This window comes from Myotis lucifugus, unplaced genomic scaffold, assembly GCF_000147115.1.
Source record: "Myotis lucifugus unplaced genomic scaffold, Myoluc2.0 scaffold_238, whole genome shotgun sequence".
Lineage (NCBI taxonomy): Eukaryota > Metazoa > Chordata > Mammalia > Chiroptera > Vespertilionidae > Myotis > Myotis lucifugus.
Genome location: NW_005871286.1, coordinates 1,919,301 through 1,944,041, shown reverse-complemented (window position 1 = coordinate 1,944,041; position 24,741 = coordinate 1,919,301). Strand labels below are relative to the sequence as shown.

The window sequence follows — 24,741 nt, the reverse complement described above, 5'->3', positions numbered from 1 at the left end:
TCCCCTTCATTGTTCGCCCCGCATGAGTCCTCTATTGCAAACGTCAAAATGCTCTAGGTCTGACCGGGTGCGGAGCTCCATTTGCTTTTCAGCCCCGATCTTCAGTGCAAGGGGTTTCGTGCGGCCCCGGGGGCGGCGGGGAGTAAGGTTTGGCGGGGCCCTTTCCCACCGCCAGGCTTTCCATCACTCATCTGCCAGCCCGGGTGAGACCAGCAGCGCAGGGCTCGCTCACAGGAAGGAATCGCTGCAACCTGAGCAAACACTGTTGGCTTTGAACGCTCCTGGGAACGGGATGCACGGGCAGGTCTCCAGTCCTCCGGGTTCCGCCCGCCGGACTCGGCTCACTCACCCTGCCAGCCCGAGCGCGGAGCCGGGCGCCCCACGGGTGCCTGGCCGGCCGGTCCCGCGGGCGGGAGTTTGCAGACTTGGGGCTCCGGCGGACACTCCCGGAGTTGGGCCCTGCGCGCCGGGCCAATGAGCGCACCCCGCGGAGGGCTCGGCTCCCCCCGCGCGCGCTGATTGGTCCTTCGGCCCGTGAGACCGGGCTGGCCGGCAGCGGCCAGAGGCGGCAGCGAGTGCCCGGCGCGGGTGGGAGTGGCGCGCGCGCCCCTCGCCGCCCCCCGCCCCTCCCCGCTGCGGTCTCCCTCCCTCCTTCCTCCTCCCTTCCCTGCCTCCCTCCCCGCACTCCCGGCTCCGGCCGCGCGCTGGCGGGGCTCCGCATTGCACACTCCGTGGGCGCCGCAGTGATCGTGGGATGGGGCAGCGGGCTGCCGCTGGCGGCCGGAATCCGCACGCAGCCCGGGTGAGTAGAGGCGGGCTTCCCGGGAGAGCACAAAAGGACACGGGGTTGGTGCCAGCGGCCCGAACTAATGCGGAGCCGGGGCCGAGAGGGAGTGGGCTAGTCCCCGAAGCCGCCCGGTGCTAAGATCGCCGCCCGGGACCAACGGAGCTGGGGTCCTCGCCTTGCCTCCTGCTCCGGCGTTTGCCCGGGAGTGAGCAGCCGGCACTGCGCGCAGCCTGGGCAGGTCCGAAGGGGCGTGTGCGCGCGCCTGTGTGTGTAGTGCTGGGGTTGGGATGGAAATGTCAGGAGCTACCAAGTTCAACGCCGCAGAAATCTTCCCCCAGAGTCATTCAGCCGCTTTCCAGGGCCACGCGTGTGTCTTTCAGGAACTCCAGCCGGAGGGAGTGCCCGGGCGGCCGAGTGGCAGCGCCCCACATGTTGCTGCCGGGCTGGCGGGGTAGGGGGTGGGGGGCGGCGGCCGTGGCCTGGCTGAACCCACCCAGAGCCTCTGCCCTAGGTGCTGTGAGCTGGGGCGCCTCCAGCCATGGCTAGGACTGGCCTGGCCCTAAGACCACCCACCCAGGCGACTCCTCGAGGGGCAGTCCGCCTAATCAGCCAGGGCTTGACTTGGCGACTTGCTTTTCTCTTCCCTAACAGCGATTCGGTTGATTTACATTTGGCGAAACAGTCCATTTTAGCCTAAAGCTCTCTGATGGTGTTTCTGACTCGCTCTGACTCCCACCATCGTCTCATCAGCTCGCCTCTCCTCCCCAATCCCCGCCCCCCAGTATCCACTCTGCTCCTCACTTCGCGATTCAAAACTTGATGTTTGAGCATGATTATTCAGTCTGGTCCCTGGCATCTTAAGTATCACAATCATTTTTCATTTCCTCGGGGACTACGAGGACTTGTTTCAGTTTTTTGCTGGGGGGTGGGTGGGTGGGGAGTCGAGGCGGAGAGCAGATCTTTGGTAGTGATTTGTTGGTAGAATAGCATTGACCTCCCTAAGCATATGACAAAAAGAACGTTACGCTTCTCCCTCTGGTAACCTACCCAAGGTGTGACCTCCAAAATTCAATTTTCTTTGTGGGAGGCCAGGGAGTTCAGATTCTCCAGGGGGACGCTTATTTCTTGTAAAATTGACTTACTGTGACATATGCTTGGTTTTGCCCTGCTCTGGCCAGCCATTGCAGATGCCATGATATTATTAGAGCAGTTCCCTTAAAGCCATTACATTTTCTTTCGAGTGAAAGGACTCGGGGTAGGTGCTTACATTTTTGGATCTGCACCTTATTTCTCTAGAAGACATTAAAGGTTACTGTATATGTGTTCACGTGTACCAAGTTTGCAAAAGATATTTGTGCAATCGTCCATGAAATGGCTTAATGCACATTTATGTTAAACCCATTTAAATGTAAAACATCTATCTGTTTTCAATTTTAGTTTCCACCTTGACCAAAGGCATCAGACTGAAACAGGACTTAAAAGAGGCTTTCTTGTTTAAACAGGATTTTTACAGAACTTTAGGCCGTAGAGCACACAGTAAGCTTTCTGAGCCTGTATGCACACATAGGCTGTTAAATTTGTGAATTGGTTCTTTGAGTTAAACATATGGGACATGCTTCCAGACAAGAAAGGTAGGTAAGAATGATAGGTCTATATTTTGAAGCTGTTGACGGTTTTTGTAAGATGAATGTTGATTTCACAGAATGCATAAGTGAGCTGATTACAAGCAGATAATTCCAAGCAGAACACCATACTCTATATGGTTGCATTATGCTGTACAATTTACATGGTACATTGAGATCTGCTGCTAAAGTGTCTTAAGAAATCATGTTTGATCAACCCCATTTTACAGGTGGAGCAACTGAGGCTCTCAGAGATTAAGTGACTTTCCCGAGGTGAATAGCAGAGTTCCAGTCAAGTTTTTTCTAATTTCTTCCCTCCCTTCCTCTTCGCTCCTTCCCTTCCTTCCTTTATGCTGGGCTACATCTTTAGTGTCTTTCTACTTCTAATTTCTGCACCTCTTTTTACTATTTAACCCATGGCTTTAGGACCATTATGTGCCATTCCTACTAAGGTGTGAGCTAATGAAGACTTAAGGAGAAAGCGAATAATGGTTTTAAGGAACTACCCTTTTCAAAGGGGTATATTATTTTCATCAGTGAGTTGTTAAATATATAAGTAATCAAAATCCTAAAGAATGATGTATTAATGGCAATGTTTCAGGAAATCAGGTGCCTAGTAGTGGCAGAGAAGTTTGAGAAACATGTAAGTCTCCCACTTTATAAGCAGATTACTCATAAACTCTATTGACAATTATAATGAAGCCCCAACAAATGCTTATTTTATTAGGGCCATTCTTATTTTAAAAAGAATTGACAATACAGATTACTTAAATAAACCCAGAACTGCTCTGGGGGAAAAAACCAAACATACACACACCACACCCACTTATTAAAAGTCCTGAAATCCCCATTACCTAGTGTACAAATGCAACAGAAAAAATTGATTAAAGAGCAATCATGTTTTTACTTGTATAGGTGGCAAGGAGCCTACAGGTATCTGTCTGATTACAGTAGTTCCCCCTTATCTTCAGGGTATATGTTCCAGGACCCCCAGTGGATACCTGAAACCACGGATAGTACGGAACCCAATATACACTATGTTTTTTCCTAAAATACATTCCTGTGATAAATTTAAATATATATATGCATAGTAAAAGATTAACAATAATAACTAATAATAAAATAGAACAATTATAACAAAATACTATATTAAAAGTTATGTGAATGGCTTTGGGGCCATTATTATGCAAAGTAAGGGTTACTTGAATACAAGTACTGCAGTATCAAAGCAGTCAATTGATCTGATAATGGAGAAAACTACTAAGTGACTAATAGGCAGGGAGTATGTACAGTGTGTGTCCACTGGACAAAGGGATGATTCATGTCCCGGGAGGGACAGAGCAGGACTGTGAGAGTTTTCATCACGCTAGTCAGGATGGCGCACAATTTAAAACTTATGAAATGTTTATTTATGGAATTTTCTCTTTAATATTTTCAAACTGTGTTTGACCATGGGTAACTGAAACCGAGAAAAGCGAAACTGCGGATGCGGGGGAGGGTACTGTATTTGTTCAAAACTCATCTCTTCCACATCTTTTCTTAGAAAATCATTGCTCACAGTATTTATTATTGACATTGCATATTATTTATTAAGATGATTAGAATTAATTTTGTTTGCATTAAAATAGGTGGGTATTGAGTTTACTAGTAATAAGTCCTACTAACCATAGGACTTCAGAAAGTGATTGAACCTCTCTGTGCTTCAGTTTCCTTATGTGTAAAGCATGAATAATAATGGCACATAACTCATGCAGATTTTCAGTTTCTCCATGCAGCAATATTTAGTGAGCACCTACTGTACGCCAGCATTGCTCTAGGTCAGTGTTTCTCAACCTGTGGGTCGCGACCCCTTTGGGGGTCGAACGACCCTTTCACAGGGGTCGCCTAAGACCATCGGAAAACACATATATAATTACATATTGTTTTTGTGATTAATCACTATGCTTTAATTATGTACAGTTTGTAACAATGAAATTGGGGGTCAACACAACATGAGGAACTGTATTAAAGGCTCGCGGCATTAGGAAGGTTGAGAACCACTGCTCTAGGTACTAGGAATACATAGACAAACTCTTAAGTACTGTGTAATGAGAATTGTATAAGCACTTGGCTTAACATCGTACCAAACATATACTCAGAGGTAAAAAGAATATACAGCGTAAATGAATTCTGTGCTTCTGTTTTTGCTGAGTAATGGCTCTACACCCAGATTTTCTCATGCAATAAACACACTGGAGGTAATAGATGAAGAAATGGCAAATGCTCAGGATGTTCCAGACCTAATCAACAGACTAGATGCAGATAAATCACCAAGACTAGATGGCAATCTCCCAAGTGTGTTGAAGATACTTAGTGTGTAGGTGACAGCTCTCTGGGGCGTTGGCTGGCATCCTTGGGGGCTCCTGTTAGGTAAGCCTTTCAGGGAGGACCCTGGAACCATCAAACCAAATCCATATCCCTGTAAACAGTTGGGAGATCAGTATGCAAAGTAACATAGGTTACAGCAAATACAACTTATTTTGTAGAAAAGGGGAATAATATATTACAGTTAAAGAAGGAAATATGTTTGAGGCTACAAAAAAATGTCATATTTTTTAACTTTCAAAAAGCTTGACCAGGTTTCAAATCCCAGTTCTTACCCTGTTCATGACCTTTTTGTTTGGCAGAGAAAGAAAAAACAAAGAGTGGAGATAAATAGACACTTTCTAAGTGGACAAATAGGCTCTTCCAGGAAGTCGTTTGGGAATGGTTTTCATGTAATTTTATAAAAGTTTACAGAAGGTGTGCAGTTCTTATTCATAAGTGAAAGCCAGGCTGATAAAGTTGAACCACAGGTATAACTTAAAAGACAACCCAAATGGGAAGACAATTAAAGTCGAAATGGAAGATTGAAGATAAATATACTTGGGAAAAGCAATGTCAAGCACATTTGTAGGAGATGGTTTTATATTCTATTTCCATCAGCAGTCAACATGGCTGGATAACATTCTCTCATTTCTCTAAATAAAAGTGTGTCTGCAAGTTAAAGTCAATATTAAGAAAAGAGTAAGATATAAAATTCTATACTAGTGTGATACCATTTTAAAGATGAGTAATTGACCTCTACTTATCAGTTCATCTATATAGAAAGAAATGTCTACATATTAACAGTGACTATACCTAGGTATTATGGGATTGCAAATGTTTTTCTTGTCTTACTACAGTATTTTCCAAATTTTCTACAATGAACATGTATTGCTCTTATAAGAAAAAGTGCTATGAAAATAAGATGTATTATAAATTCAGATTTGATATAGTCTAACTATAAGGAAAGCTTATTTGCTTATCATTTCTATGCCTTCTACAAATCCTTAGTTGAAAAATGTGCTGTGTTTCCCCCTGAATTACCTATATATAAAAGGCAGCATGTTTAAATACTTTTTATTGTATTAGGTAATAGGAAAAGGTATGCTTTCTTTAGGTAGTAAGAACTGAGAAATCAAAGGTGTTTATTTTTTCCATAGCTCTCAGAATATGAAGTGCCAAGTTAATGGAAAGATTGCTGAGTTCTTTCTATTGTATAAGCCCCGTGAGGTCAGGGGCCAAGTCTGTTTCTTTCCTTTCTGACTCCACAATGCTTGCCTTGGCGCCTGGCACATAGGAGTCTCCCAATACATACGTTGCATGTTTTTGAATTGAATGAAAGGGCTGAAAGCTCCCATAGACTTACAGAGATTTGAAATAAGAAGAGACCCTAGGGGCCATTTTATCTTCTGAAGTCCTATGGTTCACTCAAGCCTTAATTTAGTTGTGATCTGTAAGTCATTGGGCCATTCCTTGTACCACGGTAACTGCTAGGCCACAAAAATGGTTTGTGTTGGTCACCTAGGATCCTCTAACTTATTCTCGAGTTTTGATCCAGGTCCTGCCACTTGATTCTATCTCTTATTTCATGTTCTTATGTTTTTGGACTGGTATATGCATAAATGATTAACACATAATGGGTTGTTAGGTGAAATGAAAGTATTGGGTGTGAAATCTTCATCTTTTGATAGACTTTAAGAAGTCATAGATGTAAGAATTCATAAACCCAGGATTATCCTTCTATCTCTGCCATTTTTTTGAAATCGTGATTTTTACTTGAATTATCAAAACAAATGCCTTTAAGCACTCTAAATGATTAAATAACAATATGGTTAATGTGTTTGAGTGGTAGGATTTTGGGTGAACATTTAAAAAATATACTTCTCAATATTTTTACAACCTATAAAGCAGGAGAAATAAAGATTGGGTTATTTTCATTTTATTCATTTTCTAATTTTCCCAGTAGCAAATAATATAATAAATTAGCAAATATATACATTATTTAAGTTTCCATTGAGACATCTAGAAATACCAGTTCCTTTCTGCCATTAAAGCAATTTAGATAATGTATACACTTACTTGCGCTTATAATAGTAGCATTTATTACCCTCTACTTTATATATATATGGATTTTCATCTAGAGGACTCTACCTGCTCATGAGGGATTCTGTTAATTTTTCATTGGCAGAGAGGAAATGTAGAATAAAACTTAAAAGCCTGGGATATCCTGGGTTGTAATTCTGGCCCCACCAGTTGCCAACTGTGTGACTGTGGACAAGTTATTTAGTTTCTTTCAGGTTAACTGGTTACCATTAACTAGCTGGGTGACCTTTAGCAAATCAGTCACCCACTGTCTGGGCTTCATTTGCTTGAACTATAAAATCATGGGGCTGCCCTAATTAAACTTTAAATTCCTGGATGAATTGTGACCAACATATATTTTTTTGACATTTAAAACTGTCCATTAATGCTGATCTAATAAAATAGTTTTGAGCAACTGAAAGTGTGGCATAATATTGGTATTTAGACCAAACCAAGTTAAACAGACAGTGTTCTTGGCTTCTAAGACCATGAGATCTGTAATAAATAATTTAAAAGATCTAGCGCCTCTCTCTTAAATTAGTTCTTGCTAAGCTGTTCTTTGACTTAATTCTCCATGCAGAACACATTTAATTTCTTAGAAGTTTTTCATCTTGAAGATGCAGACATTTACTTTCAAGTGTATAAAAATATTACCACTTAAAAATACTGACTTTAAAAGAAGCAATATTCTGTATTTATGCGGTGTCTTTTCATACAAGATCAAAGAAATAGTATTAGAAGTACATGTTTTCTCTTTTATGTATAACTTCATAGAAGAATTTGCTTTTATGGAATTCTTGTAATTCATATTCCCAGTAACCCACCCAAGTGAAATCACAGGAACTTTTGCAGCAATTCTGACTTGTTCTTGGTCAAACGTGTCCTTGGCCAGGAGTGTCTTTCTATCTATTACTTCTCAACTGACAATCCTTTTTGTTCTTCAAGACCTAGTTCAAATGCAATTTCCCCAAAGAAGCCCTTTCTCCTGATTCCCCCATCAGTGTGAATTTTATTCTTTTACTTATACCCGTATTTTGAACCGACATAATGTCTTTTTACAGTCTCGCTTATTTTTTATATAATATCTTATTTCTCTTGAATGCCAGCATGAGCATATTGTCTTGCACAGAGTAAGCCCTCATTAAATATATTGAATAGAATCACAACTTTCATAGAGAAAAAAGCTTGTAAAGATTGAGGAGAAGGGGGGGGATCACAAAAGACTGGTTTAAATGAAAGGAATAGCTTTTGTATTTTATGACAACTGCCACATAATTTGAGTCTCTGGATGCTGGATGTCCACAAAGAACAAACAAATACCACAAGCTGGGACCATTTCCTCCAAGGCACTACCCTACTGTTGTTTCTTGGGAATAGAATCTCTTCTAGGTAAACCATTATTCACCATGACCTAGGACTTGGGAAAGTTAGGAATGCCATCTTTACAGCAGGCCTCTTTATACTTTCATGCTAAATGGCATGTGCTTTTAAAAGTGTACAGGTAGTTTCTGTGTAGTTAGGGCTGGTGCTTTTTAAACTGAGAACTACACAAGGCTAGGTCTGCTTAATCTCTAATAGCCGGTGTTCTTCTTCCTGTTCTGCAGTCATAGTTTGGAATCACAGCCAGCTGACTTGCAATGTTGTTTTGAGGAGCACCAGGTGAGATATGGCTGGCTCAGCATCGACTCCACCCAGTTCTGAGAAACAACTCAGGGTTCATGTTCTCCTGTGGCCAATGTTGTTATTCTTAGGTGTAGGCAAGCCTGGCAAGTGGACATCAACAGGATGAAAAAGATATTTTTCCCACCAAAGCTACTCCAGAGGCTCAACTCTCTAAAGGAAGGATAATACATATCATATAATAGAATAGCATTTTAAAGAAAGGCACTCTTTGTAATGGTGCTTTCTTCTTGGCTTGAGAACTACATAGGAGAGGCCTTTGCTAGAAAGGGTAATTTTCAGCGAAGCTACACAAATTGAACAAGCGTGGAGTGCTATAGCACCCAGAAGGCACTGAAGACAGGCAGGTAAACTCATTTCTTATAGCTTCTGAGCAGCGGTGACCTTGCATGGAGGTTTCAGATCTCTCCAGGAGAAGGGTGTACTGAATAAGGTTGAGCATGGAAAATGGCAAAGGAAAGAGTGCAGACAAGAAGGAGCTAGAAGACTTACACCAAAGAAAAGATCACCACTTTATAATCGGTTTAAGAAAACTTTCTGATCCTGCTTCTGATCTTATCTGTGAAGCCCTAAAATAAACAGAAATAAATTTGAAGAGATCTGCCAATCTTTATCTACCTTAATTATGGGCTGTGTTCCTGCCATGGCCTCCATTAAAGCCACTCCCTTGGTAAGTCATTGTCTCACCTTTAGAGTTCCAGAGATCACAGGTTTCCCAGAGGGGATGGACATGCTTGCTAATGAATGAATCCAGGCTGGTTTCATATATGTAGCTACATATATTGGCCAAGTAGGCAAGTAAAGGTTGAAGGGATATAAGAACCCAAGGGGATTGAGACAGAGACATAGAGGAGGCAACTATATTGCAGTGAGGTAAGGGTAGAAAGGAAAGATGTTGGGATTATTTGCTTATTTTTATTTCCCACTTTTAGTTTAAACTCTCATCATGCTATGCTTTGAACATCAGTTTCCACATTTATAAAATGATTGTACAAGCTCAGCATTTCTAGAGCAAGAGCTTCCAAAAGAGACACTGTTCTGTGAGATGATGAAGGAAAAAAATGTACGATGGTCAAATATATCTGGAAATAATGGGTTAAATAATATTTTTTATTGCAAGACTTTTCAGGACTTTTAGTATCTGAAAGATCACTCTAAACATCTGAAAGGAGGTGCAGCATTCAGTGAATCCCAACCTGTTTGAGCCCATTTTGAAGGTCAAGTGTCCTGTGCAACACCAAATATTGGACGAGCTTGTGTGAGGTCATTCTGGGTTTGAAGTTATGTGAATCCACAATTAGACCATTTGTCTGTCCTCCTGTATCTTTTCTAGCTAGCCTTGCATCTTCTGTAGAAGAGTTTGTGTTGTATATAAACCTTTCGATCAAAAATGTGCTCTGTTAGAAAATTTCTGCATCTACATTAAGAGAACAGCACTGTTAAGATAGTGCAAACCTGCAAGCTATGCATTTCCCCTCTACTTTTATATTTATTTAGATTATGCAAAGTCCCATGCAGTCAAAACACAAATAATGGATTCCCAAACACACACACACACACACACACACACACACACACACACACACACAATATTGAAACATTTATATTAGTAGAGGGGATAATATTTCAGAAAAGAGCAGTTTATAAAAGACCCAGATTTTATTCTGACAAGCATTCCTGAGCAAAGCAATGCAATTAATCACAGAGCTGTAACATAAAGATGAAAAGATGAATGCTGAACACATACAAATGTGCACTGTTCTTCCCTTCATCTTCAGGATTACAGATATTTTCACACCTCGCCCCACCAATACTAATCTTAGATTTTCTGTTTGGCGCCTGCCAGACTCGCCCCTTGCTCAAAGAGGAGCTGGTGTAAGCTGGGGTGTTCTGGGGAAGGGAGTAGAGGCATGGCTAGGACTGGATTAGTCCTCCTTCTACTGAAACAGCTCCATTTCCAGAGGTTGTTGGGGTGCGGGAATACACCGTGGTCCTCTGTAAGGGAAGGGAGTAGAGGCATGGCTAGGACTGGATTAGTCCTCCTTCTACTGAAACAGCTCCATTTCCAGAGGTTGTTGGAGTGCGGGAATACACCGTGGTCCTCTGTAAGTTTTTGGATTAGAAAGAGTAAGAATTCACAATGGCTCTTTTTCATATTATATGTTTTTAAGAAATAGTTTATTAGTTAAGCTCAAGAAGCAAAAGCCAAATTGGAGACTAATTTAATCTAAATGTACATTACATTTACATATTGCTCTATTTCTAAGGTTTGGTTGTCTATCCTCCACGTATATTTAAAATGTTTAAGAATCTTTGTCAAAAGTTCTGTTATTTGAATCAAGCTTATTTCCGATGAGACATCAATATTCCTATTTAGGTGTTTTTTTGTCTTGTTAAAAAATTGGAATTAGCTGTATACATTTATTTTATTTTTAAGCCCTAAATTGAATTTTGAAATTTGGTGAACAATTGATAGCTATTTTTTTCCCAAGTGATAAAAGACAATATGGGCTTGTTTCAGAAGTCTCGTTTCTCACCTCCTTGAGTTGTCTCAGTGAGGGTTCCAAGCCATGCTGTGCTCAGGTTTTAATTCAACTCTCTTATTTTTAGAGGCCACCTTTCCTACTCCCTTAAACATGTCAACAGTGCACGAGTTCATCACTCACTGCAAACCCTGGCATAGCCCTTGCTCAGACTTATTCAGAAGTAAGTTTTCCTAGTTAAAGACTAGTTGTTTGAAAGATGACAGGGGAGGGGAAAGGCTCCTCTTTTCTCTGTTGTATTGCCCCAATTTCCATAATTTCCTAACAATTTGTCTAGGTCATCACCAACGTTACAGCTTGCCAACCTATTGGCAGAAGAACCCAAATGACTTGTTTTGTGGTTTGGCATTGACATTGATTCTATTTGCTGTAATTCACCCACCTGACAGTATTAAAGTTTGCTTTCCCATCTTTTTTGGGTAATACTTGTGTCATTTTGGGGGGAACACTTAAGAAATTGCCTCTTAGTGGTGATTTTGAGAATTGTTCATACTTGAATAGAGATTATGAGCTTAAGTTTAGTTTTGAAATGCTTTAAAAATAGTTACATATTTTAATATTGCATCAACACTGTCTACATTTAACATGTCCAACAGTCTGAATGACCTAATATTTTACATTTGCCAATGCAAACATGACACTAATCAGGCAACAATTACTTTCTTTCTGGGCCCTACCCAATGGCATAAAAAGGAAGGATAAGACATGGCATCTGTTCTTATGGAACTTGGAATTGGCTTCTCTCTCTGTCTCTCTCCTTAAATGTTTGAGGACCAACTTGTGCCAATCACAGTTTAAGGTGGAAACACAGAAGTGAATGAAACAGGTAAAAGTATCTGGAGATAAAGCAGTAAATAAAACTCACAAAAATCATAGAGGGATGGAGGCAGAAAATAAGGAAATAAATAAGAAAATATGGGATTTACCAAAGGGCAGGAGATGGGGCATGAATGAGAAAGCAGAGTCCAAGATGTTTCAAGTGTTGGGGTCCCATAACTGGAAGGGTCGGTTGTCATTTACCGAGATGGAAAGGCTGAGTGGGGGCAGATGTGGAAGAGGATCAGCTCAGCTTCAGACACCGGACATTTGAGATGCCTATTAGGCTTCCAAATGTAGCTATGGAGTAGGTGGTTGGAAATATGTATGGAGTTTAGGGAAGGGATTTGGGCTGGTATATAATTTTGGGAGCTTCATTATGTCTGTACAGGCCATGAAACAGGAGCCAATCCACAGGCCGGAGGAGAGGAGGTCAGCAGGGCAGGGCAATTAAGTGGCAGTTGTGTGGTCCTTTAATGTTTCTATAGGTGCAGAGAAGTGGGAATTTGTGGGCTAGAAGTGATGGAGCAATTTTCACGGAACTGGTCCTTGCAAGTGGGTAATATTTGGAGGATGTAGAAATAATGAGGAGAGGGCATTTGGGTTAAAAGGTACCAGGATTAAACACTCTGCAGTCCCTTAGTAGGAAGGTAGTAGGGAAGACGTACCAAGATCCTGGTAGGTTTCTCACACATGGAAGAGGAAAGACGTCCAGTCTCTGTTCAGTCTGTTTCCTGGGATTGTGATATGCAAATGGTAGTGAGACTTGGGTCCCATTAAAATCTCAAACGTTTTCCAACACTTTGCTAACAGCTTTTCCTTCTAATCCTTGCAGCTGGTGCTGCCTTATATTTTGTCGTAACTTGAAACTGACATGTGGGGAATTTTAAATACATATGTTATCAGAACAGATGTTTCGCAGACTTTATAGACGATCAAGGGGTCATCTCATCTTTCAGAAAGCAGCCTGGAATGTGAATTTAGTTCCCCCCATAATTTTATGTTCTCCAAAGTAACTCCGTGGGAAATGTACAATTTATTAGCAACTTTGTCTTACTCTTGGATTTTAGAGAAATGGCTACTTCAGTAAACCTGAGCAAAATTATATGCTGTGTTACCTACAGGCAGGTTACTGAATAGCTTTACTGGTCTGGTGATAAATCTAAGGTAAATTAGTGTCCTATCCCTGGAACTCTGGGGTTATATTTCATTAAAAAAAAACCACTGCACTTTCCCCCTGAAGTCAAGTGATAATTAAAGCAAAAATGAACTTCATAAAATAATACAAAGGATGCCAACTTCAGAACAAATTGAGAAATTTTGCCTCGTGTTCCCTCTCCCCCTATTATTTTTTTTTACTAGAATCTAGATGAGAATCAAGATTTTTACTCTGCTTTTATTCTGTGTAAAAGTTTCTGATGGAGTTGCAAAAGCCTTGGACTTTGGCAGAACTCCCTGAGGTAAGAGCAAATCATGTATTTCCTTGTTCCCTTTACTGAAAGAATGTCTTTAAAACAATGCGGTGTTGATTGTTTGGCATAACCAGGTGTGGCAGTTGCATGTCCCCATTTTTTCTCTGGGTTTCAAGGAGCTACCGAGAGCAGCCCCGGCAGCCTCGGCAGTTTGTGGGTCAGGCCCGCTAGGTGTGGGGTGGAGAGAAGTGTGGTGAGCCCGCAGCACTGTCAGTAGAACTTTCTAGTCTCTTCTGTGGTGACAGAAACCTTCTCTCTCTGCACTGGCCAATGTGGTAGGCACCAGCTGCATGTGGCTGCTGAGTTCTTGAAATGTGGCCAGTAAAGTTAGGGAACTGGATTTTTCATTTAATTTAATTTTAATTTACTTACATTTAAGTGGTGACATGTGACTAGTGCCTGCGTATTGGGCAGTGTGGCTTGAGCCGACGGCTTACCTTAGATTTTCTGGGACATGAGGTGGGCAGATGCCCACCCTGCCCTTACTGGGGCCTCCCCACCACCCTGGTGAGCGTCCACAAACATATCCTTCTTGTACAGACACAGGCCTAAGCTGCTCTATGCAATTGGCGATGAACAGGACTTTATGAAATACCTCTCCCCTGCCCTTCACGCTAGTGGGGGAAGACAACAGGAAAAGGTGGAATGACGATAAATGAGATGGAGTAGTTGCTATGACCTTAAAGACTTTTTATATTAAACAAGCATGATATTCAAAATAGCCAATTTAAATATTTGAATATTTTATTACTGATTACAAAAGAGAATTATCCCGAGGAGTAGACTTTAGAGGCAACATTTCGAGATACTCATTTTACTAGTGTCTTGAAAGTAGGAATTCTGTGAGGGGCCAATTTCTGACCCTGAGGAGGATTGCTTATTTATAAGGAGCACCCTTAAGATTTTAATTAATTTTTGAAATTTAAGAGTGGATTATTGAAAGCCTACTGTGTGCTTTCACATAAATACCAGTGGGGTATGTGGCACTGTGCTCCGGGGAGGGGACTGTTAAGGAGGGGGGCACTTAGCACGGGCTATTAAAATGGCTATGATAGGGACGCTGAAAGGCAAGGAGGAAGGTTGAGTGTGTGACAGGGACAGACCGTGGGCCCAGCCTCAGAGTTCTCGGTTGGAATGTTGGTGTAATGGAGAATGCCACATTGAAATTATATTCCAGATCCCGGTGGGTGGTCAGAGGGAGAAAGGAGGCCTTTGCCTCTCAGCGACCAGTTTTACACCTGCAGGAGTCTGACACACTAGCAGTCTCACCGGTACTGTGAAGAGCTGCCCACCTCCTGTATCAGGAACGGTCCCCCTGGAATTCGCAGAGAAGGATGTTAAAAAAGATTGGTTGGTTGATATTTCTGTGGTCATTCTGCCACTCTCAACCATAAAACTGAATGGAGCTTACGTGCCAGTGACCCTGCCTCACTTGCCATCTAAATGAGGAGGAAAATACTGTGTACATGGAAGAAGAAAACTAACAATAAAAAGTGCCACGAGGTCCCAGATGAGTGGTGCAGACAGGAAATACCGTATCCCACAGTTGTCTTCAAAGACATCCAGGGCCGTCAGGTGGAAGGGCCATTGTACTTACTCTCTGGGGCTCCAGAAGGCAAAACTGGTGGTGTTCTCTGTACATAAAGAAATGGTTTTTGTAGGCCCGTGTATGCAGAGCACTCTGTGGGGGAGAGTGATTTAGGAGAGGACCCGGTGTGTGGGAGATGAAGATGTGAGAGTGCTGGCAAGCTGCTGGGAGATTCATTTCAGTGAAAAGGAGGGAAAGCTTCAGAGAACAGAAGAGCCTGCTAGGAGGGGGCTAGCCCCTTCACTGGAGGTGTTCCCAAGGAGACTCCCAGGTCCCTGAATGGGGGAGGGAGGGCACATGCAAGGAGAGCAAGGGTCAGCAAATTGCTGACCGTGGGCCCAATCCAGCTTTCTGCTTTTATAAATAAAGTTTTATTAGAATCCAGCTGTGCCCATTTGTTTAAACTTCATGAGTGGCTGCTTTCACACTACAATGGCAGAGGTGAATAGTTGTGACAGACCCTAGGGCCAACTAAGCCTAACTTATTTACTATCTGGCCCTTTATAGAAAAAGTATGCTGGGTCCTACAGAAGGTTGGGCCCAGGGATATATAAAATCCTTTCTAGTTCTCTGAATGTAAGGGATTCAAAAGAGAAAACAGCCTCTGCTAGGAGCGGGTCATTCTACATGACAAGTTGGGCATATCTTAGGGGATTAAGTCAGTGTTTCTGAATGCATGTTACAGACTCATTCATTCATTCATTCATTCATTCATTTTTATGCATCCAGCATATCGTTGGCTGATGTAGATTGTAATCCAAAACACTTCTCTGCCTGCTCTTGGTAAAGTAAGTGCAAACTCTGGAGTGAGCTGTTGGCATTTTGATAACTTTGCTACTATGGAAATGCTCATTAAGTTCACTGTTTATAATTAAGTTTTATGGAGTTATTTTATTTTAAGTATAATGGTCTCACCTAGACACAACTTAGAATTTATTCACGTGTTTGGCTTAATTGTCGGATGTAAGAAGTGATTGTTCCAAAATGAAAACCTGGCTGTATTGGCAGGAGAGGCAGCTCGCAACGTTAAGGATGGGATGCACATTACTATTCATGCCTTTTTAATTGATTAGCCTTTAAGGCTTCTGAAAGCCTCTAAAAGTTGTTTTGTCAACATTAGACCAGCTGCTGTGTAATTATGGGAGCTCTTCTTGCAGTTAAATTCTTTTAATAACGTGTTCAATCTGCCGATGCCAAAGTGCTTTGAACCTGTGATATATTCTACGGAGAGCTTTTGTTTTTACTTACAGATGGTTGGTGCCGTTTTCTGGGGAACTTTGTAGAATTTTCACAGAAATTGTAAAGACAAATTACTTCAAAAGGGGAGGAAAATGTATTTGAACATCAGGTTTCTCCTTCCCCCATTACATGTGACTTGAATTTTGAACTTGACTCATAGCAACCTAAATATGCTCATTAAAAAAAGAATTCTCCGCCTTGAAGCCTTTTAAGGCGCTTTTATCTGACTCTAGCTTGTAAATGAAAACTTTTTGGCCCCAGTCAGATGATGGTGAAAGCAGTGGGCTTGTGATAAAGATCACTGCTTAATCAGGAACCAGGCTCCGAGGAGCCAGGCTCAGTGGTGATGGTGCTTTCTGTGCAAGGGGCTGAAGCTGTGCTTAGACACTTGAATGCCACTTTAGAGTGTGTTTTGCTGTCTTCTAAAGGGATTTTATCCTAAGTCTGGCATGAGAAGGTATAACTAGGGATGGTTCTGGTGTCAGAAAGATGCAAACAGAATATCCTAGGCTTCTTCCCTCTGGTCCCCACGGCTCCCCCCCACTCCCCCCCGTCCCCCCGCTTTGTGCAGTGTTACTGTGGACAGGTTGCACTGGTGCTTAAGGCAGGTATGAGGAGGGCAGTGATGATGTTCGCTGTGGAGGTTGCTCCTGCTAGTTCAGGCCATCTAAGTAACTTCTTTCCTGTAGCATTTTAATAAAGACAAAACCATCTGACCTAGAGGCACAGTTCTTCCGCATCAGAGGAACAAGAGACTAGACGGGCCACAGCTGGTTCTTTCTGGCCCCTTTGTTCAGTTTGTGTTAAGGAATGCATCTATGTTATTGGGAAACTGTGACGTGAGTCCCTCAACCACCTGTATTCACCTTTTCTCTCCACTTGGTAGTGTAAGGAGGCTCGGGGAGAAATTGACCTTTAACTGTATGAAAAGGCCAGCATGCTTCATAGAATCAGGAATATGAGTGATCTGACAAATCTAGAGAAGGAGCTGACCTTGACAGTCAGGGCTTACTAGTATATCACAGCCCGGCTAGCTGAAAGTTGTACTTCTTTGCTCACTCACTCAGATGTGCAGATTTCTTTGCATGATGCTCTTGAGCCCTGAGAATTGAGGCATTTGGGGGAGCATGAATATGTAGATGGAGAGTACTTGTGTGTTATGAAGTAGCCATTGAGATGCTGGTATAAAAAGAACTAGAATTTATTTAATGGAAAGTTGCTTACATTAATTATGTTTTTTTCTTGTGGGATAAAACTTGTTCCTAGCAAATAAATTCATCATTTTAAAGTTAGATTAAATATCAATTCATAGTATTTTTAATATTTCAAGTTGGTAGAATAATCTACCCATGTGTGACCAAGAAAACTAGCTGAATCTTAGTGTTCTGCCACTAAATATCAAAACTTGTTAATATCACTGTACATTTTTTGGTCACATCACCTTTTGCTAAATTACATAGTTTACATTGTGATATGATCAGAATTAAATCTGCCTTCAAGTGTCAATTCTAATTTCTTGCATGATACCTGGTCTTCTAATTAATTTTACCATGTAAACGTTTCATACATAATGTTTATCACATTAGCATTTTATATGCTTTCTAAAAGTCTTGCAGATACTTTTAGAAAATTATAAACTTTCAAAATGTTTCTGAAGACTGCAAAATTGTTTTTGTTACTTTCCCATAATTTCACATTATCTTGAGATTGCATTAAATCAGGGGAAGAAGATGTGACTTTAACCTCTGGAGCTAAGAAAAGCCCTGATATTCTTCAATCTACATGCATATGCATGTACATATATCCATACATACGAGTTGCCAGTTCCCAAAGAACCCCACTATCAGCAAGACAGAGGACTTGTGCACACTCAGATGGCCAAATGGTTATGGAGGTCTTTGCTCGTCAAATTAATCATCCTTCTAAGTCTTCTATTATATTCAAAGATACTCAGATATATTTTTTTCTTAAGAAATATTTAGATTCCTGTACATGTACAGCAAAAACCAAACTCAAATTAACTTAGGAAAATTTATTTTTAAAGGGTTATTATGCATGGAGCAGAATGGATCTTTATCTTGCCTTTAACTTATTTTCTTTAGACTCTGTAAGGATTGGCCTTTGCACTCTAGGTTTGTGTGTTAAACTCACAGGACTACACCACTCCTCCTGTACATGATTAAGTGTAGAGTAATTGAGGGAAGAGTCAGGCAGTGAAACTGTAGGAAGACCAGGGCTATAGCTGGGCCTTGAATGCATTTAATACTCTCCTCATCTCGATTTTTCTGAACTTGTTGGTTTCATTCTTTCTCGCTGCAATCAGGTACAGATGAGGTGGGAAAGGTAACCTCGATGCTTCTGAGATGTACACATCTTGTAGTGTGTGCATGCCACCATATTGGATTGGCTCATGCTCTCTTTGGTCCCAGACTCAACAATCCTGGAAAAGAGCTTATTGGCTCAGCCTGGGACAGATACCGACTTGGACCAATCAATGGCAGCTGGGGTTAGGACCACATTATACTTGTCATTGGTGGCTCCTTCCCTGTCTATGCGGAGTTTAATGTGAGCTGGAAAAACTTAATTCATATGAGATGTTTTCCTTCTCTATACACAGACACATCACCTCTCTCTCTTCCCAACCATGACTGCCTGACCTCTTCCAGATACTTTCTTTTTTCCTTATACCTCTGCCTTGCATGCCATTACTTTTCATGGTTTGGTAAAGAACACGGGGCAAGGAGGAGAGTTCCTGGGTCAGTGATTTAGAGCAGATCTCTTCTGGACTTTTCCCTGGAGCCCCAGACATGCTCATCTTCCTTTTCATAATGCAGGGAGAAGTGGCAGCTTGGGAGAAGGCAAATGAAAAGGTCAGATGATGAAGCTCAAATCTGCTTTTGGCCCAGGAGACAATGCCCTTTTCTAAAGGCTAAATGTTTTCTCAGGATGAATGGGTCAGTCAAGAGTCCAAAATTTCACGACCACCTTAGGAGATATTTGATTCTTTATTGGATGCGTGACATGGATAAGAGTTGAAGAAAATGTACTTTTGGTTTTTCTTCATTTCCTAATTTGTTTTCATCTTCCAAATTCATTTGCACATACTTTTCAGTCTCAGGAAATTTTCCAAACCCATTTAACATTTAACGTCAAAAATGTGCTGCGCTTCTATGTGTGTTCACTTAAGTAGGCGTCATTCTTTCCCCCCCAAGTGAATGGTGCTAACTCACTTATGTTCTGCTTCTGACAGCCGTTCAGTAGTAATGCATTCCCTAAGGAATTGCAGTTGATTTCTAAATCTTGCGTTTTCAGCTGCTGCCTACTTATCCCACTCTGATTGGCATTTAACCATTGAATTAGATTTTTCTGCTATTAAAGAGAGCTTTATGAGCTTTAACTTCAAGTGCCTGTATCACAGTCTGACACCGACTAAGCACCTTTTGCTGGAAAAGGCATTGTCTCCTAGGATGGAGGGAGGATTTGGATACACAGTTACCTGACACTCTTTCTCAGGGTTCAGTTTAGTGTGCTTTTGGGTGGCTCTGTAGGTGAACACATTATTAATGACCTCACCTGGCACATGCTAACATGCTGGCTTTATTCTTGCCATCAGTAGTGATCATATTCCCTGAGAGCTGTTTCCCTGGGCCTGTTGACTGACATGGCAATAAATACATCCCTGAAGGGTAAAACTGTAGCTGTTTCAGCACAGGTAGGACAAAAATAAATATTTCACCGTTTCAGTATTACAAATTATAATCTCATGGCAGCATGCAATTCAAGGTGGTCATAGCTCAATTCCTACTCTTTTTAAAAAAAAACAAAACATGATGGCTGAATAAGTAGAATCTTAAACATTTTAATCTAACAAATTTTGCAGACTATGTTTTGTGCATGGTTCATTCTTTGCCCTCTAAATCACGGAGTGCGTCATATCTTAAAAACAACATTTACCTTAAGAAGTTCTCATCTTCAGTTACTGACAGTACATAAACAAAAACTAGTTTCTGGACCCATAAATGGATTTGAGGACAGGAATATATCTTTGCCTTAAGGAGACCAAATAATGCACTTGCTATTTCTTCTCCTTCTTTTATCATATTTATTCAGTCCACATGCGTCAGTTATGTACCTGGTCTGTTCTACCTCTGGAAAGTTCAAAGTTAGTAGGGAGATTTCCAGTAAGGAGTTGTAGAAATCATGATAGAAGACACAGGGGGACATGAAGGAGGCAGAGGTCAATTCAGATCAGGGGAGGCTTTAACTAAAGATGACAGCTGCAGTGGGCCATCTGAGCAAGGTGAGTATACTCGTCGAGCAGGAAGGAAGAGGGTGAACCAAGTCATAGAGCATAAAGCAGCATGGACAATTGCAGGAAATCATGAGTTTGAATAAGATTAGGATGAAGGCTATAGTATGTGTATAACTAGAAGTGGGTAGGATATGGGCTTAACGATATATGATATATACCATATACATATTTTAGACACACATGTATATGTATATATACATACACATACATATGTACATATATATACATATGAGTATATATGTATATGTGTATCCAACTAAGGAATATTTTATTTTAGATGTCCGTATTTTTCAGTCTTTTTGTTATTCATTCCTCAGTTTAAGAGGAGGATGAACACTCCTGTGATTCATTCTGGAGAAGTCTAAGAATCTTGTGGGGTGGAGGAAAGGGGTGTATTAATAATCTGAAAAATGTACTAGATGATTATGCTAAGTCTCTATGTCTGCCCCACTGAGAATTATGGCTAAACTAAAAGTCTCTAAAGAGGCTTATATTGTCTTTTAATATCAATGACTTCGTTAGAGTACTATCTCAATTCACTCTTCTTTAAATAAGACACTCTAAACATTACTGACTCCCCTCCTCTCTGCCTAGGCTCTCATGATCCCCCATGTAATTTTTCACTACTGAATAAGAAAGTTCATTTGTAGCCTAGTTGGCACGAACACGTTTTAAAGTCTAATAGGAAAGGAGTATTTGGGGACAGAACATGAAAAAAGCAGCAGTTGAAACAGAAAATGGCAGATATTATCTGTGGCTTCACATCTTTGATTTTCATGATGCAGGTCATTTCCAGGACCGCGTGAGGGTGTCCAGCCAAGGGGGGGACAGTGGAGGAAGGTGTTGCTGGCATCGTGCAGTGATGGTTAGTACCCTGTCCTCCCCTCTCAAGCTCTAGCCTTGACAGTCAGAACCCATCAGACTTTCTGCAGTGGCCAATGCCGAGAGTGACTGGGAGAAGGGGTTGAAACTGAAAAGAAAATAATGACTCAGATATGAGGCCCATATAATGTTAGAATGAGAAGGGAATTCAATGATTATCTAATACTTCTTGGGAAACCATGGCACTGAGAGATTGAGCAGCTTGTCCAAAAGTCCCAAAGCTAATCTTCATCAGAAAAGGATGAGAGCCTACGTCCTCTGACTTCAGATACTAGACTTTTCCAGATTCTCAGACATGTCGATGTCATTTCTACATGCTTTTTTCTTTTGGCTAAACAATCAGAGTTAGCCCCATTGGAAGTTCTCATCAGCTCATCTGAAATGTATCTCTCCATGAACTGCCACCTCTTCCTTTTTTTGGCTCACTTAGTGGAATCAATATCTAGTTACTTCTAGCATCACTTTTGTCTCCCTCTTGTATTCCGTTGGCCCCTTGGTCCTGTTCATCTCACTTTAGAAGTGTGTCTGAAATCCATCTGTGTTTTCATTCCCTGCATTCCTTCCTTCACTTTGTATTTTTTTCCTTTTTCTCTAGACTATTGATGTAGCTTTTAAATTAGGGCCTGCCTTCTACAATCCTCTCTCTTCATTGCCTCTGGACTTTTCTTTGTAAAACATAAATCTGAATGACGGGTTCAGCAGCCTTCAGTGACTTTTCTCTCTGTAAAGTTCCTGTGCTGTCATGTGGCCCTTCACGGTATGGCCTTAATGTTCCTCTTCAACATTTTCTGTGTCTGTTTTCTCCTCCCTTTATCCCCTAGGCTCCAGTCACACCAGCCCATTCAATATTCCTAACTTTTCCATGTATTTTCCTTGGGATCCTTCATCGCCACAAGTTTAAGTATATATCATTGCCCTATTCTATGTACATATCACTTTATCATGAGGCCTTCTCTTCTCTTCTTGGTTGAGATGAACCTCTCTGTCCTCTGTTGCCCCAGAACACTTTGTTTATACTTCTCTAATAGCCCTGTGCTGTGCAGTCTGATGTGCACTAGCGTTCATTTTCTTTTCTTTTTTAAATGTCTGCTTTACTTAATAGTCTGTGATTTCCTTGAACTACACAGTTGGATCAGATTCATTCTTGCATTCTTGGTACCTGTGATAGACTGAAAAATGGTCCCTCAAAGGTGTCCACCCCTTAATCCCTGGAACCTGTTAATATTACCTTATATGGCAAATGGGATTAAGTTAAGTATCCTGAGATGGGGTGATTATCCTGATTATCATGGTGGGCATAATCCTATATAATAAAACCCTAATATGCAAATTGACCTAACGGTGGAATGACCGGTCGCTATGACATGCACTCATCACCAGGGGGCAGACACTCAACTCAGGAGCTGCCCCCAGTCTGCAGGCCCCAACCAGCGGCAGCAGTATCTGCCGGTTGCCCCACAGATTGGCCCTGATTGCTGGCCAGGCCTAGGGACCCTACCAATGCACGAATTTTGTGCACTGGGCCTCTAGTGTAATTATAGGGTACTTATAAGAGGGAGGCAAAAGGATGAGGGACAGGGAATGTGATATGATGAGGGAAATGGGGGAAGAGAGGGAATATTCAACAGCAGCAGACATTGGAATGCTGCTCTTTGAAGATGTAGGAAGGGTCCACAAGCCAAGGAATGCAGGTAGCCAGTGGAAGCTAGAAAAGTCAAGGAAATGGATTCTCTCCTAGAGCCTCTAGAAGGAATGCAGCTCTGCCAATGCTTGGTTTTAGCTCAGTAAGACCATTTCAGACTCTGACCTCCGGAACTGTGAGACCATAAGTTTGTGTCATTTTAAACTACTCAGTTTGTGGTAATTTGTTATAGCAACAATAGGGAACTAATACAGCACCTAACACACACCTGACAGGCAGAAGGACTCAGTCTATTTGCATCTTTTAAAAAATGTTTTTATTGATTTTTAGAGAGAGAGGAAGGGAGAGGGATAGAGAGATAGAGACAGCGATGAGAGAGGAACATGGATCAGCTGCCTCCAGCATGTTCCCTACCAGGGTTGGAGCCCTGGTATGTGCTTTGATCAGGAATCAAACTGGTGACCTCTTGGTTCATGGGTCAATGCTCAACCACTGAGACACCCCGGCTGGGCTATTTGCATCTTATCTTGATTAAACAGAGAATTGTTCCTGATCCTCAATCACTGGCTCTCCTAATTATGGTAGGTAACATTTCACTGGGCTCAGCACTTTACACATGATCCTTATAATCACCCTATGGCTAAGTGTTATTATTATCCCTACTTGGCAGATGATGCACAGAGTGTATTAACAATTTACCCAAATTAACACTACCCGTAGGTGATGGCACTGGGCCTTAAGGTGGGTGTGTGGCTTCTGGGTCTTGCTTCCACCAATTTATCTTTTCTAATCATTTACTCATGTCACATATATAGAATTTACATATGCTGTCCTAGGGTGGAAAAAACCTTTAAGAGCTAACTTTGACTACTGATATTTTCAATAATTAATTGGATCTGTAAATGTGGGCAAGTCAGCTAACCTAGAGCTGGGTGTCCATCTTTGTCGAATATGTTTTTTTCTGTTTACCTTATGAGGTTAATATGAGGATTGAACCATAAATCTTATGTGAATGTGCATTGAGAAGGACCAGGCACTACACATATGCTATTTATCACTATATATTTGGTTGTATGTGTATGGTCCACAGATTCCCCTGTTCCAGGGTTACCTGGCTGGTTAGCTATGATGTCTGACTCATTTGGTAAGCGGATGCTTGATAGTACTTGGTAAATGCATTTGATAAAAAAGCTCTTTTGCTCCCTTGATTATCATTCTCACATTTTGGGTCAATGATACTAAAAATCTGAGAGCTCACAATTTAGTCTTCTGCATAGAATTTCATTTAAAAATATTTTTCTTGATTTCAGAGAGGAAGGGAGGGGGAGAGAGAGAGAGAGATACAAACATCAGTGATGAGAGAGAATCATTGATCGACTGCCTCCTGAATGCCCTACACTAGGGATGGAGCCTGCAACCTGGGTATGTGTCCTGACCAGGAATCGAACCATTACCTCCTGGTTCACAGGTCAAAACTCAACCCCTGAGCCACACCAGCCAGGCAGAGCTTCATTTTTTTTCTTTTAAAGCTGAATCATTCTGATTGCACTCTTGAGAGAATATTTGTTTCTTATAACCTGCAGGAAACCTAGGTTTTATAGAAGACTTGCAGTAAATTCAGCAGCTTTTTAGTGGTTTGGGGAGAATAAGGGAACAATTAATCCCTAGAGAATGCTTGTCATTTGTGGTGGAAAATCTTAGCTGGTGATGAGTTGCAAATCCTGGAGAGTCCT

General features: G+C 41.5%; 1 protein-coding gene across 4 annotated transcripts in view; it reads left to right on the top strand.

Moving 5' to 3' along the window:
* The first annotated feature begins 693 nt into the window (after nt 1-693).
* The window catches only part of LYPD6 (LY6/PLAUR domain containing 6), a 115,755-nt gene continuing 91,707 nt past the window's right edge, over nt 694-24,741 (top strand). For 3 of the 4 annotated variants that reach the window (XM_023762223.1, XM_006098492.3, XM_023762222.1), the window contains exon 1: nt 707-802. The gene's annotated coding sequence lies outside the window, so the exon portion shown is untranslated. Of the gene's footprint in view, nt 803-24,741 lie in introns of all 4 variants that reach the window. The other variant, XM_014464111.2, reaches the window with a different exon arrangement.